The following is a 16,990-nucleotide window of genomic DNA, read 5'->3' as shown; positions in this document are numbered from 1 at the left end:
CACACCTACTGATTTTGCATCCATGATGATTTCCTGCCAAGAAACACACAACACGGGAAACACAGACTCTCCCACTTGGCAGTTAAATAGATTTTTGTAGTCCTTCACTTCCACCTTCTTACTACCAGATCTCCTGAAATAATATGTATGCAAAGTGTCCTCATTATTGAGTAAGTCATTTTTTATTTACTTCCCTAAATATTGGGTTGGTATGTGTATATAAAGGAAAATAAATATATTACATACTGCTTGAAAATAATAAGAAAGATTAAAATGGTTCAGGGATGGAATTAATAGAAACTAGCAGAACATTGCCACCTCTTTACAGACAAGTCATTGATGTGTCATGAGGTGTAGCAACGTAAAGGGAAGAGGGAAAATTATGACTTGTGAATGCACCTCATCATGTACCAGTAAGAGGACAATGACCCTGAAACACAACGTACATATGATTTGCACCAGTTACATCCCTACCTCTCCCCTGACCTAATCATTCACTTGTGTTTTCCTAATAGCACACTCACGATACAGTTTGACTCGGGTCTTCATGTTGGTTTCCTGGGACACAAATATGATCAATGGTGCTATTCATCTTTGAACACTTCATGTAAGTACAGCCTAAATTAGACTTGCAAGGAAAAAAAATGAATTCTGTGTTTGTTAGGATATTCTCGATATTGTTGAGTAAATATCAATACAAAAGTCTGGCACTAATACCAATAACTGAATATATTTTTCCTACTTGAATAATAAAATTCAATGTAAGTCATCAAATACCCAGAATGTGTTGGCATTTAATTGCTTTCTATTTTATTTTATTTTATTGCAGTGACTCATTCTATTCTATTGTAGTGACTGCCCTTTCATGGAATATGAAACAATTTTTTAAATGATATTTAAGAAATGTAAATGGTAACTAGATGACCACATAACTTCAAGCAGGAAAGAGGAAAAAAACACACACACGCACCATAAATGTACCTTAAAAACGAAAAATGAATCTTAAAAAAGAATTGGCATCTTCCTGGGCATGTCTTCTTTAACCTAATCCAGAGCCTAACAAAGTAGCAATGCTTTGTCTCCATGTGCATGCTTCTCACATCATTCCAGCCATGACCACCATTACAGACACTAGTCCCAACATCCAAGTTGCAACATAGGTCTCGGCTTTCATAGTTTGTAAAGGATTTGCCTCATGTGAGGGTTAGATCACCAAATCTCTATAAATTTTTCATAAACATTGGATTACTGTCATTCTAGACTTGCTGAGTGGGTCTACTTCCTGGAGCCATTTTATACATGGTTTTGGATTTCTCCACATCACAGGTCCCTGCCAATTCTATTTCAATTTTGAAAACCTTCTGTGCTGTATCAGATTTAATAACATTTATAATTGCAAGAAGAGTGAAAAAATCATACACTGTGATTTGTTTGAGAACAGTCTTACTGTATTACAAATACCGTATACTCAGAAAGTATGTGGATCTCTGGTAAGCTTTTCTTTCATGCTCATCATAACTTATTCAATTGCTTATTCAATTAGCTCTACTGTGTTTGAGTGCAATCTGGGACCTGCTCTCCATTATCCTGTTATCCCAGTCTCATTGAATGATAAAACTTCAGTTCAGATGCTCTCTGTAATATATGCAGGCAGGTAAGATTCTAAATTTACCATGCCCTTTCTGATTGTAAAAAAAATGGCATTAATTGATATTTTATAGTCTATAACATTGAGAGATGTTTTTGGAACTCACATTAAATACTTAGAGTCACTCAGGATTGGAACTATGATGCAATAAAAAGGTCAAAAATGGTGGCACATAATCTATCTTCAAGAAATCATAATCTACTTGGAGAAGTAAAATTTGAAAAGTAAATAACAATACATTCATCATGTGTAATTTCACATGATAACAGATTATCAAAAGGTTGCATGAAATAACCTCTTCAATGAATCAGTGAATAATGCCAGGACAGTTTAGTAAAGACAACTGGTGAGTAAGAAAGGAGAGGAAATTCTTCTGTGTGCAATATTACAAGCGAGGAAGAGGTACTGCCTTGTAAATAACACATGCTTTGTTCATATCCAGCCATTACGCTTTTTGCTTTCTTTGCTCTCCTTCCGAAGCAAAGTCATTGCTTGCCCTCTGTAGAGAACCAAGAGCTTTGACGTGTTTTATCAGTGATGTGAAGGACGGCAGAGGAAGAATGAAACTGGGCAAGAAACAAAGTAAGCGTCTGGTCTGCTGCTGCTTGTCCAGGCACTCAGCGATGTCCTCCAGGATCAGCCCAGTGGTGGGAAAACGGAGCGATGACCGATTTTTTCTTTTTTAACGCTCTTTTTATTTATTCTTTGTGTCTTTTCACATCACGCGTCTTTATCAATCATCTCCTGCCCTTGTGTATCTTCCCTCTGTTCATGAAGCACCCCCCTCTCCCCAATTAAATTTAAGAGAAAAAAGAAAAGGAAAACAGGGCGGGGGAAGTCCCATACAGTAAACCCTTCTGTCCGTGTATCTTTGCTTTCAAGTGTTCCTTACAAAGGGTCATTGGTCTGGTTCGAGGCCTCTGGTTTCTGCTAAATGATTCTGGGCCCTCCCTGGGACTCCTCTTGGTTTTCCTGCTGCCTCCCTGCGTTGGGTCTGCAGGAATAGCCCTTCGCTTGCTCCAGCAGATCACAGATGGGGTGGTTATCGGGATGGACCATCTACCCTGGTTCTGGACCAGGGATGAGCAATATTCAAGGAATACTTGTCAATGACTTACGAATCAGACAGTCATAGTGACAGGTGATGCTAAGTGCATTGGAAAGGCCTTTGCACTCTGCGTGTGGCTTGCAGGAGCCATTTTAGGAAAACACACACTCAGCCTTTATTAAATAGACACAGGGAACCACTGATGTAAGTTTCCACTGTAATTTGGAAATGTGAGGCCACAATCAGGAGAAAGGCAGGTGTCTGTCTTAGAGGCATAGCAGAATGGCTTTTGAAGCTATCCAGCGGCATGTAGGAAATTTCAGGGACAGATGTATGGAGAGGTGATAAGGCATGTCACAGCCTGTGCAGGGGCTAACAGGACACAAGTTATTTGGTGACCTTGAAGTCACACATTAAGTAATCATCTGAGCATGTGGCTTACAATGGAAATTCTGGCAAACTCTTCATCTTTGTTCCAATGGACATGGCAGCCTAGGAAGATAGTTGCTGAGTTCCTATAGTGTCTGTGAGTTTTGCAAACTTAGTGTTACTAGATACATTTTCTAACTATGGAATTAAAGGTTTCAAGGAAAGACAAGTAACTAGGAAGTTTAAAATAAATCATGTATGGTGTCTTGTATGAGTCAGATGATTGAACAGTAACTGTTTATAAATTATGTAACTGTGTTTTCATACGTTTATAAATATAGCATTAGATAGTATTGTACTACATAAAATTTGAAGATTATAAATATTGAATATTGGCAAGTTATATGATTTCAGGTGTGATTTAAATTTAAACTCTAGGAGATTACTAAGCCTTAGAATTGAAGTTATTAAGGCAGAACACAAAATTTTCACCTTTATTTGGTAGTCAGATACAATTTTTCAAGTGCACTTATGGAGGTCCTTAGAAACGGAATAAAACATATTTGATTTACTAGTGTATTAAAAATCATCTAACTATTCTGCTAAATGGAAAGTATAATCATTATTTTGTTGTTTTCAGAATACATAATTTAACAAAAAATTAACCAGAAGTACAATTTTGCACATTTTATATTATATTTAATTTGTTCCTAATAAGCAAAATTATCGAACACTATTTTGATTTACTTTGGACTCAGTGGACATTAGGTAGTTTGTTTAAACGCATCAAAACTCTAAACAAACAATACAAAAGAATTACCCCTAAAATGATGATCTGTTTTTAAAGTGAATTGGACAGCTCAACATCATAAACCTCAGCGCATAATGGATTTTTCTCTTTTCAGCCTAGACACTGTCATAACGGACTTGCTAAATGCATGCATTTGATATAAGAAAATTATGGTAATGTGACATTCCTACTACATGATGGAATACTCTTTTAGATAGTGAAACATATTAATAACACACATGATAGAGTTCTTTTTGGCTCTTGACATTTAGAACCAAATTTTTCAAAGGTTGTCCTTATTATGCATGTGTACAATAAGCATAAACTACACCACACTGCAGACACACACACACACACACACACACACACACACACACACACACAATGCTTTTGTCTCAGTAGAGTTTTGCACAAATCAACAAGTGATTAGAATTTTCTTTTAAAGCAAGATTCTTAAAGAAGAATCATTCTTGTATGATTATATGTAATGGCATAACTTAGATAAACCTGACTTCCTTTATGATGAATTTATTATGGTTACATAAAAAAGGTTAAACAGCCTCTCAAATCATAACACAATGCTATTAACTCCTGCATATACACAATACTGCATTTACTGGAAGTCTGTATATATACTTGTGTGTTTTCATATTCATTCATACACAAGTGTTTAAACAACACTTTAAAGGTATCAGTACAAAGGATTGTATCATCAGTAAGACCACCCAATACTTTGACTATTTAAACTATTTCCTACAAAGATTATCTTCTGTGCATGCCATATAGCATTTTGCAGAAAATTTGGGGGATTTAAGTCATATTCTGAGGTCTCTAAAGCTGACGTACAGTATGTACCTCAAAATTAACTGCTTTTGAGTCTAGAAACTATCTTATCAACCATTGGTATGACAGTTCTGCGAGTTTGATGATGCCTTCCTAAGGGTGGGAACAAAATGAATCAGCAACTTGATGTCTTTGTAAAGTATTTTTGGATAATGTTACTTTTTAAAAGACAAGCCAAAAATGTTGTATGCTAGTTAATATATTTAAATACTCGCATCAATGTTTATTTGAAAGTACAAAGGCAGGTCCGTCTCAGTGACAAGGAATCCCACCTTGGAAGATGGACTACCTGGATTTGTTTTGTAGTGCTTTTTTGTTGGTGGTGGTGTTTTATTTATTTATTTATTTATTTTTGGTTTGTTTGTTTTTGTTTTTTGTTTTTTGTTTTTTTGTTTTTTTTATTGCCAGTGCCATTACCATGCACAAAACAGGCATTTTAATGTTCAAAAATGTGCATTATAGAAGATCAAGCAGTACATAATTAGCTACTTAATTTTCTTATTATTTTAAATTACTTGTGTGTGTGTGTTGGTTTTATAAAATTTGGGTGCAAAAGGAAACCAAAGGGGTCAGATCTCTGGGACTTAGAGTTACATACAGTTATAGGTGATTGGGAGTCACAGGTTGCTGGGAACCAAAACCATGTCCTCTGCAAGAGAAACATACTGTCTCTTAAACCATGAGACATCACTCCAGCCCCATAAATAATATTTTTTTTCTAATGCTAAATACCTACTCAACAATGGCCATACAGTGGGTGAGATATAATTTGACAACACCATTGCAATTTTACTGATAATAAAGATTATTTTTCTTTAAAAGATTTATATTTCTATAAATCCAGGCTGGCTTTGAAATTAAAGTGATTCTACTGCCTTAGTCTTTGGACACTGAAGTTACAGGCACACATCATTATTCAGAACAAAACCAAAACAACAACAAAAATAACATTCATAACAAGTAGCCATCAGTAATTTCTCAACCCATTAATCTAGAGGACTATTTATTCACTAGTGAACCGAATTTCCTCTGATGTAATATTATATTGCTTGAATTTTCTTATCCATATTAAGAATATGTAACTTTGCTCCCTAAAATTAAAATAACTTTCTAACAAATCATCAATCTCTAATTTGTTTGTCAGCTTGCTTTAGGGATATCCATGCATTCAATATGCTTGCTCAAAGTTTGGCCCAGGTCAAATGGTTGTTTAATACCTCTGCAACAAACTGGGGTAATCATTGTGGAGAAAGTATAGTTGAATAGCCAAGACAACCAGACATTCCAAAGGATGACCACACATCATAAGCACCCCAGTCTGGTGTGATGGGAGGCCCTCTAGTCAAAGGACACACAGTGTTTTCAGATATAAGTGGGTTCAGACTGCTGCTTCTGCAAAAACACAATAAGTAAATACATTTCCATTCATAGTCTGCTTTAATCTTTAATGTTTCATCCTGTCCTTTATGGGCAGATGATACTCAGAGTTCACAGAGAGATTCAAAATATCCACAAGCCTATTTAATTTTTTTCACAGTGACCAGGACCAGATGTTGAACTCATCAACAAACAATTCTGCCTTTATTGGCTTCTGAAGCAACTCTCCTCGATCTGGATCTGCAAACCACTCAAAACTTTTCTTTACCTTCAGGAATCCTTCCAGGCTTAAATTCTTTGAGGTCACAGCATGGAAGTCTCTCTCTGCTGCCTCCAATCTCCCCATGGAGAGAGTCTCCAGAAATCAGTATCAATAATATCAGAATGATCAATCTCTTTGGTCATTATATCAACCAGTCTTCAGTCTTCATATCAACCAGTGTACAGTTTTGGGGCAGCAGGATTTCTTCAGTATTTCAAAAAATACCTTGTATAACATGACTCATGATGTCCACTTCAGTCTGGCCTATAACATGTCCAATAAAACAAAATTTTGTAGCGAGGAATTGCTCTTCAGACCATTGTGGATCTTTACAGCATCGTGCTTGAGTAATATCTCCACTTTGGGTGGGTAAAACCTTACCCCTCTTCTGCACCAGGGTTCCTTTTGAGAAAAGATGCAGTTACTAATCTTTAGCAATTAGAATCATTTAGAAACATTTCACAGTGGGGTGTAGTCAAAGCTTTCTTCCACCATTTCCAGGTGAAAGCAGTTTTGATATCAGCTCCCTGTAACAGCTGAAAGATACGGGTAATGATCTTACTGGAAACTTCTAGGTAGTTCTTTCTAGCTTAGTTTCCTGCTATAATCTGGTCCTTGGACTGCAGGAGGACTCTTACTGAATTATGTGACAATTCATAGACTAGTTTTTTCTTACCCTGGTAGAGTTTTCTTCCAGTGCTCAGTACCACAGCTGTTGCCCTTATCGAGGCTGCCTTGGAGGTGCAAACTGCACAGGAAAAAGCTAGCGACTCTGCATTTGAAACTCACATCTCAGTCAGTAAGTTCAAGGATATGTCAGTTTTCTTGAAAGAAACAGGATGTTATTTCTTCTGACCATAGATGAGAGTTTTAGACACTGAACCTTGTACCTGGTGTCTAAAACATTAATTAGAGATGGTTCTATCATCAGCCAAGCCTAACTCTTAAGACACTGATACTGTGGTTGCTTGTCTTTGAAAAAAATGTTTTTTCAAATTAACAGTTAAATTTGTTCATTTATCAGACAGAAAATGGTGTTTTAAAGTATGTGTATCTATGAATATACATTATGAAAAGATTAATGTCACTAATTGACACATGCCTTACTTGATGGAATCTATACAAATTGATCTTGAAGAAGTAGAGAGGAGCTTGGTGATTATTGGAGGTTGTGGAGTTTGGAGGAGGATTTTTGTGGCTGTCATTCAAAGAATATGAATTTATCTGTCATATAGGGAGATTAAGTTCAAGAAATTCATTTTAGAGCACATGGACAGTAAATAATGGCAATATTTTGCATGTTTAAAAATACTGAGTACTTGCTTTTGATCTTATACATTTACAATTTTGTATGGCATTGCATCCCATGTCTCTAAAACTTCCTCTTAGAAGAGGAACAAGCTGGGATTTGTTTATTTGTATGTTTGTGACAAGTATCACACTTGCATGAAATGAACTCCATGGAATAGATACATCCACAAAGTCCTTGGTATTGCAAACATATTCAAGAGCAAAATGTGACAAGGCAAAGTGGAAACCACACAATGAAGTTGCATTTCTTTACCAAAAAAAAAAAAAATACATTTTATAACAAGAAGCAAATATAAGAATTGTTCACCCAGAAAACCAGAAAACCATGATCCATGATATACATCTTATTCCATATTCTTTTTTTTTTTTTTTTTTGCTTTTAAAAATATTTATTTATTTCTTCAGTTCTGTACCCCATTTTTTAATATGGTTATTTGGTGTCTTGGTGACTAGTTTCTTGAGTTCTTTGTATATTTTGGAGATCAGCCAGAGGGAGAGAGGAAGGGAGAGAGAGGGAACTGGGATTGATATGTAAAATAAGAAAAATAAATAAATGTTTATTTATTTATTTACTTACTTACTTGTTTTGCATTCCAGCCACAGTTTGGGGAAACTCTATCTTCAGAGGTTTTTTTTTTTTTTCCTTACTTTTTTTTGCGCTTTTTTAAAATTTTTATTTTTATTTTACATATTGATGCCAATTCCCTCTCCCTCCCTCCTTTCCTTTTTCCCTCTCTCCTACCCTCCCATGCCCCCACGACCACCCTCCCCTCCAATCCCCACACACACTTCACATGTAGGGTGATGTCTTCCTGGAGGGATCATCTAAATCTGTCAAGTCATTTGGAGTAGGGACTAGGCCTTCTCTCCTGCTGCTAGGTTAAGGGAGTATCCCTCCATGGGGAATGTGCACCCTAAGTATTTTCATGCACCAATGATACATCCTGGTTCCACTGCCGGAAGGTCCCTTAGACTGCCCAGGCCTTCTAACTGAGATCCATGTTCAGGGGGTCTGAGTCAGTCCAATGCTGGAATCCCAGCTATCAGTCTGGGGGCCCATTAGCTCCCCCTTGCTCAGGTCAGCTGTCTCTATTCGTTTCTGTAGCCTGGTCTTGCCCTCCCTCTCTGCATCTGGATTCTAGTTCAGCTTACTGTTTAGTTGTGGGTGTCTGCTTCTGTTTCCATCAGCTACTAGATGAGGGCTCTACGATGGTGGGTAAAAATAGAAATAACAATCAAAAAAAATAGATAATATTGAGGTCACACAATCTCAGAAGAAAAAAATCATATGTTCTCTCTCATTTGCAGAAATGCATACATGTATGCATTTTGTATGTATATATACATTTGTGTGATAGTATAACATGTAGATAAGAGAACAAAAAAGGTAAATATTAGGTGATGAGGAAGGAATGAATTCAGGTTAAAAGACATTTGAATCATGAAAGAGGATATAAAACTAATTGTTTTTCTAAAAACAAACAAACAAAAAAACTCATGTGCTAAGAGCTCCAAATCAGTATGATTAAGGAGCTGTTAGCAACACTGTATCAGTAGCAACACTGTATCTATGTGGTTAAGGAACTTTTGGCAACATTGTACTGATGTGGTTAAGGAGCTGTTAGCAACACTGTATCAAGTGTAGTTAAGGAGCTGTTAGCAACATTTTATCAGTGTAGTTAGTTAAGGAGCTGTTAGCAACATTGTATCAGTGTAGTTAAGGCTTGCTTTCTATGTTTATGCAGTTTCTCCTCCAAATCTATCTCCTGTGCTGAGACCTTTATTGGCTTTGACCCAAAGCAAGTCACCTGCTCTGGTTAATTTAACAACTCATTACACACTTCAGAAATGCCAAAACATTAGATAGAAACTTAAAAGTACATAACTGGCTATGACAATAGTCTTCCACCTGTATGATCTCACCTTATAAAACTACTTCTTTTTTTAATTTATTTAAATTTGAAACAAGCTTGTTTTACATGTCAATCCCAGTTCCCGCACCCTCTCATCCTTCCCTGAAAACCATCACCTACCCTCATCCCATCCCCTTTATGCTCCCCAGGGAGGTAAACCTACTTCCTTAACAAATATGCTCAATGAATTAATTTGAATTTTGTTGCAGACTCCACATATTTAATCTACAGGATATGAAATAAATACAATTATCATGAAGCTAAATGATTTGGCCAGTAGGGTAGGGAGTCATGACGAATCATATATTGCCCTTCCATGCTAATGTTTCATGTTCCTAAGTCTCAGTTTACTGCAATACTATAAAGCAAGGTGATTTTGTTAGGTTCAGACCACAAATTGGGGCCAGAGCCAACATTGACTAATTAGTCCTGACTTTAGAGAATCCTGGATTGAGCCTCATTTTGAGATTTTACATCTGGCTCCAGGAAGAAAGGGGGGGGGGAGATACAATGGTTGATAGTTCAGACCCTTCTTTTCACTCCTGTGTGATTGTGTGAGGACATAAGCTACTCTGTAGCCCGTTTGAAAGGTAAAATATTTAATAATGTTTTCAAGTGCATCTTTTAACCCGATAAAAAGATAAATACAACATGATGCCATTTGTTGAACAGCCCTGTTTTTACACATACACAAATGCCTTGGATTTTATCACATGGCCATAAAAAGTTGTTTGTTTTTTTTTTTTTTTTTTTTTCAGAAAATGGTTTGCTCTGCAAATTGACATTTTTCTCCCAATGAAAACTGAGTACTAGTGAATATAGTGAATATAGTCTGGGACCACTGATGACCCAGTAACTTCTTGAGAACAGAGACCAGATGTTAGGTAACTGTGGGTCCCTCTGTGGAGTCTGAAATAAGTGCTACATAATAAACAGGAACATGTTACATTGTTAAATAGCACCCAGTCCATATATTATGTAATTCAAATTTATTGCTTTTATTGTTAGATTATATATGTGTATATATATATGTACATATATTATACATACATACATACATACATACATACATACATACACATATATATATATCCTGCATGTTTGCCTGTGTCAGATTTCCCGGACTGATGGATGGTTGTGAACCACCCTGTGTGTGCTGGGAATCAACTCAACATTTGGAAAAACAGTCAGTACTCTTAACCACTGAGCCATCTCTACAGCCCCTCAAATGTATCCTTATGAAGTAGTGTTACCTACTGCCACAAACCTTTTGATCTGGTTTTATTCAGGTATTTAATTGCCTTTTAAAGTTATTTTTAGGGTGAAAATTTAATTTATGAAATTTGTTTGTTGACTTTGTGACCTAGGTACAGGCTGTTGAATAGAGTGTGGTAGAGTAACACACAGCCACCTGGGTAATACTGCAGTTTGCATCTATCCTTGTGTGGAGCACAGACTAGATAGACCCCTTGGGAGCAGGCTTGGAGGTGGATATTAGTGTGAATAGTAGTTACTAATATGAAGGATGCTCCTGCTCACCCTTGTTCCACGGCAAAAAAGACACAAATTGTCTCAGGCTGAGGCCAAGTTTCCTCCAAAATGTTTATGAGTTTCATTAAATGAGTTCTAATCGAATCATATTGATTGCCATACATTTTAATCTACATTCCCACTGTTTGAGATACGACTGACTGTATAAACATAATACAGAGTCCATCATTAGAATTTTTAGTTTTCAACTGAGTGGTCATTTGTTTACTTGTATGAAATTACATGCAGAGACAAGACGTTTCTAGTTCTTCAATTCAAATCAGAGTGTTTAGGTAACAGTGCCACCTATTGCTCTAAAGTTAAAGTATCTGAACTTGTTATTTCCTTAGTATTTGGTTGGAATCTTTTATTTTCTGACTGCCCTTGTTCTTGTTAGTTTTTATAGTGATTAATATGTAATTTTAGATATATAAATTTTTAAATATATATTCAAAAGTTTAAATATCAGTGTTTCTAGAAGCAACATGAAAATAAATCATTCAGGCTTACATTTTAATTTCTATCTTTTCAAAAGCTTGCATTATGGTATAATATGAACAAAATTAAAATGAATATATATATTTACCACCATCTAACATATATAAAATGAATAAATTTAATTTCACTTGTAGTAAATTACATAAAGATACCTTTCAAAAATAATTGGAATACATAAATCAAATTTTCTTTGCTGTGAATTAAAACTGTGAATTTTCTAAGAAACTGATAAGTCCTTCAATTTGGGTTTGCATAAGAATATTTACATTGCAACCTAGTACATATTTTATATCTTTTTCTATTTTGTGCTAGGAATACAAAGACAACTGAATGCATATGCTCATATAAATTAACACCACATATGCTGACATATGTTAGCATCTATGCCTCTTTGAAGCAAAATGCCATCTTGACTTTTCTTCTGCAACTACCTATTCATATACATGAGTGAAATATATAATTACTTAACAAATTTCTATGTGTCCACTCCTTTAAATTTCTAGTTTCATAATATGGTACTCTCATGATTTTTCAGAATACATTACAAGTTGTTCATGGTTTCATAAAATGGATTGTCTACAAATATTAAGAAAAGTTCTTCTGCACTCTAGCACCAGAGTCTCCAGTAACATTAAATAAAAGTAAAGCAGAATTACCCTTGTTGTCCACAAAAGACCATGGCGTAATGTGGTAATTACAAAGTTTGGAAGTTAACGATACAGCAGACGAGAAAAAACATTGATTGAGTTTTTTAGATCCATGATATACTCAATCCAGTCATTAGAGATAATATCATCAATCATGTATTGACTAATCCTATATAGATTTTTGTGACTTTTTTAAAGCATAATTTCTCTTCAGCTTGTTTAGAATCTTTGTAATTTAAAGGTGAAAATTATTTAAATCTGTCAATTACATTTTTCATCTTGCATTAAATTCCATTGAACTGTTTGTTGGCTACATGTTTTCAGAAGAGGCAATAAAATCTTTAGATCACCTCAAAATTTGCTACTTAAATTCAAAGTTTTTGAAAGGCCTTATAGTGTTTCAATATCCTGGAGTACTGGGGTTCATCATCACGGAGTGACCTGTTTCCTACACAGCTCTGCATATAAAGACATTGCTAATAGAATCTTGAATATGTATTTTTCTCTGATAATCAAATGATTTGCAACATGAATAATTTAAACATTTACATATCGAGAATTCTGTTCACAGCAGTGCCTATATGTAGGACCATCCTTGGAAGAGAATTCCTACTGAACAACTATTTACTAGACACGTTTACGAATAAATGCAATTACCACTTGGCCTTTTAAAAGATAAAAGATATTTCTGTTCATTTCTCCTGTGTATGGTTGTGCTTACTTAACTCAAATGAATATTTAAAGAAAATTCCATTCAAGTATAGATTGTTTTCACAAATAGGCTAACCGAAATACACAAGACAAGATATATTTCAAAGAAAGAAATAAAAATACAAGAGGCATGACTATTCTTTCATGTGATATAAAAAGAGGATACTTAAAATGTCAATGAGTACCACTAGCACTTTAGAAATTTCTTATTTTTTGAAGGATTCATTACTACCTTCCAACAAAAATATGGCAATAAAAGAAAAACAATGGACAAGGGGAATTGGGAAATATTTTGGACATTATTTTGGACTTGCTAACCTAAATTTATATAGTATATATAAGCACATAAAAGATACTATTACATTGAAAAAACATGCCTTGCTGTCAATAAAAATAAAAAATACAAATAATGCACGCAAAATCATGCTCATATGCTTAGATTAAATAAAATAGGTTTACATTAACACATATAAACTTAACTTGGTAATTAATGTCCAAGCAGTTGACTTATTTTGCACATTTGGAATTAAGACAGCTATTTTCAATGAATGAGGTCCTGTTCTAGTCCTCTAAGAAATGTTATCATTGATACATGATTTAATGTGAGAGGAGAGAGGGTTAGGGAACTGGGTCAAATGTTCAATTATTTGTCTTGCCTTCTTACAGAATTTACAGAGAATGCAGACTGCATCTTTGATTGAACGGGTGGGGGATGGCTGCCCCCCAGCAGCTAACACTGCTTCTATTGCTTGTGTTGACTTGATTGTTGCTTCAAATGGACATCACAAAACCAATGGAGCTTCAGTCTCCACATTTCCTTCCCCTTATGATCATTTTCAATTTATTTCTTCGTGCATGTCATCGTTTTAATGTAAATCTTTCTTTTTCAATGAAACGAAATGATTAAGTAATTCTCCCTTTTGCATGATTAAAGATGACGGATAAGCTTGGGTAGGTGGATAAAAATCAAGACTCCTAGCAGAGTCTGCACACCTCACATGTCAGATTCTTTCCAGCTTGCTCGCTGTTAATGACAGGAAAAAAATTAGCATGTCTGTGGCTAGCCTAGAAAGAGCCCAAAGATAAGGACCCTATATTCTTCTTTAGCTCAAATTTAAATGCCTTTCTTTCTTTCTTTTTTTTTTTTTTAATATAATGTAACTCTAGTATAAAGGGTGCTAATCTAAGTTTTACCAATAAATTAGTTTTGTTAGAAACTAAAAGATCAGCAAGCAATTAGTGATTTTTTTAAGTAAATAAGAAAAATAAAACAGAAAACAGAACAAAAAATACTAGGGCAGATCCAGGTCCAGAAGCACATCTTTATGAGCGTTGGTTTGTGGCCATACTGTGTCAGTAACTTCCTCATCATGACTGAAGGAAAATTACGTGGAAAAATAATTTCATTCGGCACCTTCTTTTTCATAATTCCTTTCCTTTACATCTTTTCATAGGGTCACTCAGATCTGTTTGTCTCGATGATACGCCCCTATGGCTTCTGGGTGTGCCATCTGAAATGATAGTTAAACTCAACAACCTTATTGACTAATTGAAACAATCTTTCTTAAAACAAATGTTAAAAGCCACGACTATTGGGAACACTCTCTAGCACTCACACATAGTTGCCTCAGTGAGCTAATTTTTCCAAGAAAGCAGCTCTTTTATTGTTTGGCACCAGGTGGGGGTGGGGTGGGCGGTCATTTTCTGATAACAAGAGAGCACACCTGTCTTAGATAATTTTGCCAACCAGGACCACACAACATTTCCCGACTCAAGTTTTGTAGACATCTGTATCATAGAGGCTTTGAATGTTTTTCTTTCCAGTCTTTCATTCTTTCTTTCTACAAAAGAAATTGCTATTCTTTGATTTTTTTTTTCTTCCCCTGAGTATGTTCTGGATGGCCAAATTTGGGCTACACAATGCTAATTTCTAACCTAACACCGTGACAGCAATCACAGCCCTCACAAGGATGGAATAAAGAGAGCAATCTAGCATCCAGGGCTGAGTTTCTCCTCAGTGGCTGGCAGACTGCGTGAAGGCTTACAGTAATCCCATTGGACAGCCCTGGTTGATGAAGCCTGGGAACAGGCTGCAGAATGTGGGGAGTTCACAATTGCAAGCATTTGTCCATAATTTAAAGCTATATGAGAAGTGGAGAGTATTCATCTGAACAACAAGCTGTAATTTCACCGGAGTAACATTTACACAGTTTTTAACCCATTAACGCCTCCCTCCCTCACACAAACCTTAGCCCTTGTTCATAAAATACCTTTCTCAGGAGCAACATGCAAACACCTAGCTCACGCTTATCTGTTAAGCTGTGAAACCCTGCCAGGAGAATAAAAGCTTTTTGTTTGGAAACAGCACTGGTGAGTGACATTTCTAAATCTCAAACTTGGCAGTTTTTGATAGTTTTCCTGTACGCTGTGGTTTTAGTACTTGGAATTCATTTTTAGTGTATCACAAGCATATCTAGGCTGGTATTTAACTTTTTTTTTTCATTTTCATATATGCTGAGACTGACCATCTATCGCTTCAGCCTGTGATATTAGCGAAGTGTAATGATTGAAGCTACTACAATTCTCCAGCTCAGACAGAATTGCTGGTGCCTTCCCTGCTATTGTTCAGAAGCCCTGTGCACCTGGTTTCACGCCTTGCATGCTACCCTTGGCACGTCAGAAATGGAGCATCATTTCCAGAAAAGAAAACAATGTGGTTCATATGCCGAAAGTGCAGAATTATTGTTATTGTCTGCATAAAACACATCTCTTCTGGGGGCGACGGAAACAGTGGATTTCTGCATGGGAGGACTTGCTTCATCCCAAATTCAGAATTCAGAAGTTAGAGCCACTTTTCTTTACACGAATTCTGTATTTCCTTCCTCCCTCCTTTGCTTCATTCTCTCATCAAATTACAGTTTTCTTTTTTTCTTTACCTTCCACTCTGACTTCAAAGGAAAAAAAAATCCACCCAGCAGCAGCTACTTCTACTAACGTTGGTCTTTATCTCCATCTTATTCTTTTCATTTAAAATCAGAAAATCATTGATGAAAACCTAATACTGTCAGCTTTTATATGTTGGCCCTTAGATCTAATGATCTTTTTCAATAAATTCACTAACAGCTACAGTAACTTTGCTTGCTTTCTAATCAAACCATTGTAATGGCAACACATTTCTCATTGTAAGTTAAGGTCATTATCTCGTGTGAGAAGCTATAAATGGAAAATCAACAGGTATTTTAAAACAGAGACACATTTGAAAGATAGCATCATGTTGTTAGCTATCTATGGTTACATTGTATGAATTATGGGGAAGGCACAAAATACACATAGCATTTAGAGGCTCCTTTGATCGTAACTTATTTGTTGTTACTGAAATCCATGTATGTCTGTGATGTTTACACATTTTAAAAATATTTTTCTTGTGTTCTCAATTAAAACATGAAAAATAATTGCATATTTTTGTGGAACACAGTGTTTACTATATGCACATTTGTTTTAAGATTAATACAAGATAATTAATAATATCAACAACCTTAAGTGTTTATTCAAGAGTTTGTAAATTAAATATTCTCTAGAGTCTTCAAAAGGAGGCAAGACCTCCAGCAGTCTGCCCTTGAAACAATATATGCATTCACACAACTATTCTTAAATGACTCCTTGGGACTGAGGATTAGGTTTACATTTCTAGATAATTATACATTATCAGATTTGATTTACAACCCATATCTTAGTCCTAACTACTGTAATAACTTTAAATTTTTAGCAAACACACACACACACACACACACACACACACACACACACAATAAAAACTCAGCATGTAAAACTCTTTTCAGCCTAGAAGGCAAATAGCCACAAAATCTAAACTCGGTCACCCGGAGACCCTCACCTAGTCTCCATTTCTGTGGGGACCTTTTCATCGTGTTTGCTGAGGATTGTGTTGCTCTGTTGTGCTGGCCAGATTTCTTTAACTTTAAAATATCTTCTAATCCTTTCATTTTGTTTTTAATTCGTATTGTATACCATGACCATACATGGTC

The 16,990-nt window shown here is 35.6% G+C and overlaps 1 pseudogene; it reads right to left on the bottom strand.

The window, feature by feature from the left end:
- Positions 1-5,819: 5,819 nt before the first annotated feature.
- Positions 5,820-16,990, bottom strand: part of LOC127230885 (bifunctional phosphoribosylaminoimidazole carboxylase/phosphoribosylaminoimidazole succinocarboxamide synthetase-like) — a 35,728-nt pseudogene continuing 24,557 nt past the window's right edge.

This window comes from Phodopus roborovskii, unplaced genomic scaffold (genome assembly GCF_943737965.1).
Source record: "Phodopus roborovskii unplaced genomic scaffold, PHOROB, whole genome shotgun sequence".
Lineage (NCBI taxonomy): Eukaryota > Metazoa > Chordata > Mammalia > Rodentia > Cricetidae > Phodopus > Phodopus roborovskii.
Note: the sequence above shows the minus strand (reverse complement) of the source record. Positions and strands in the feature narration are given on the sequence as shown.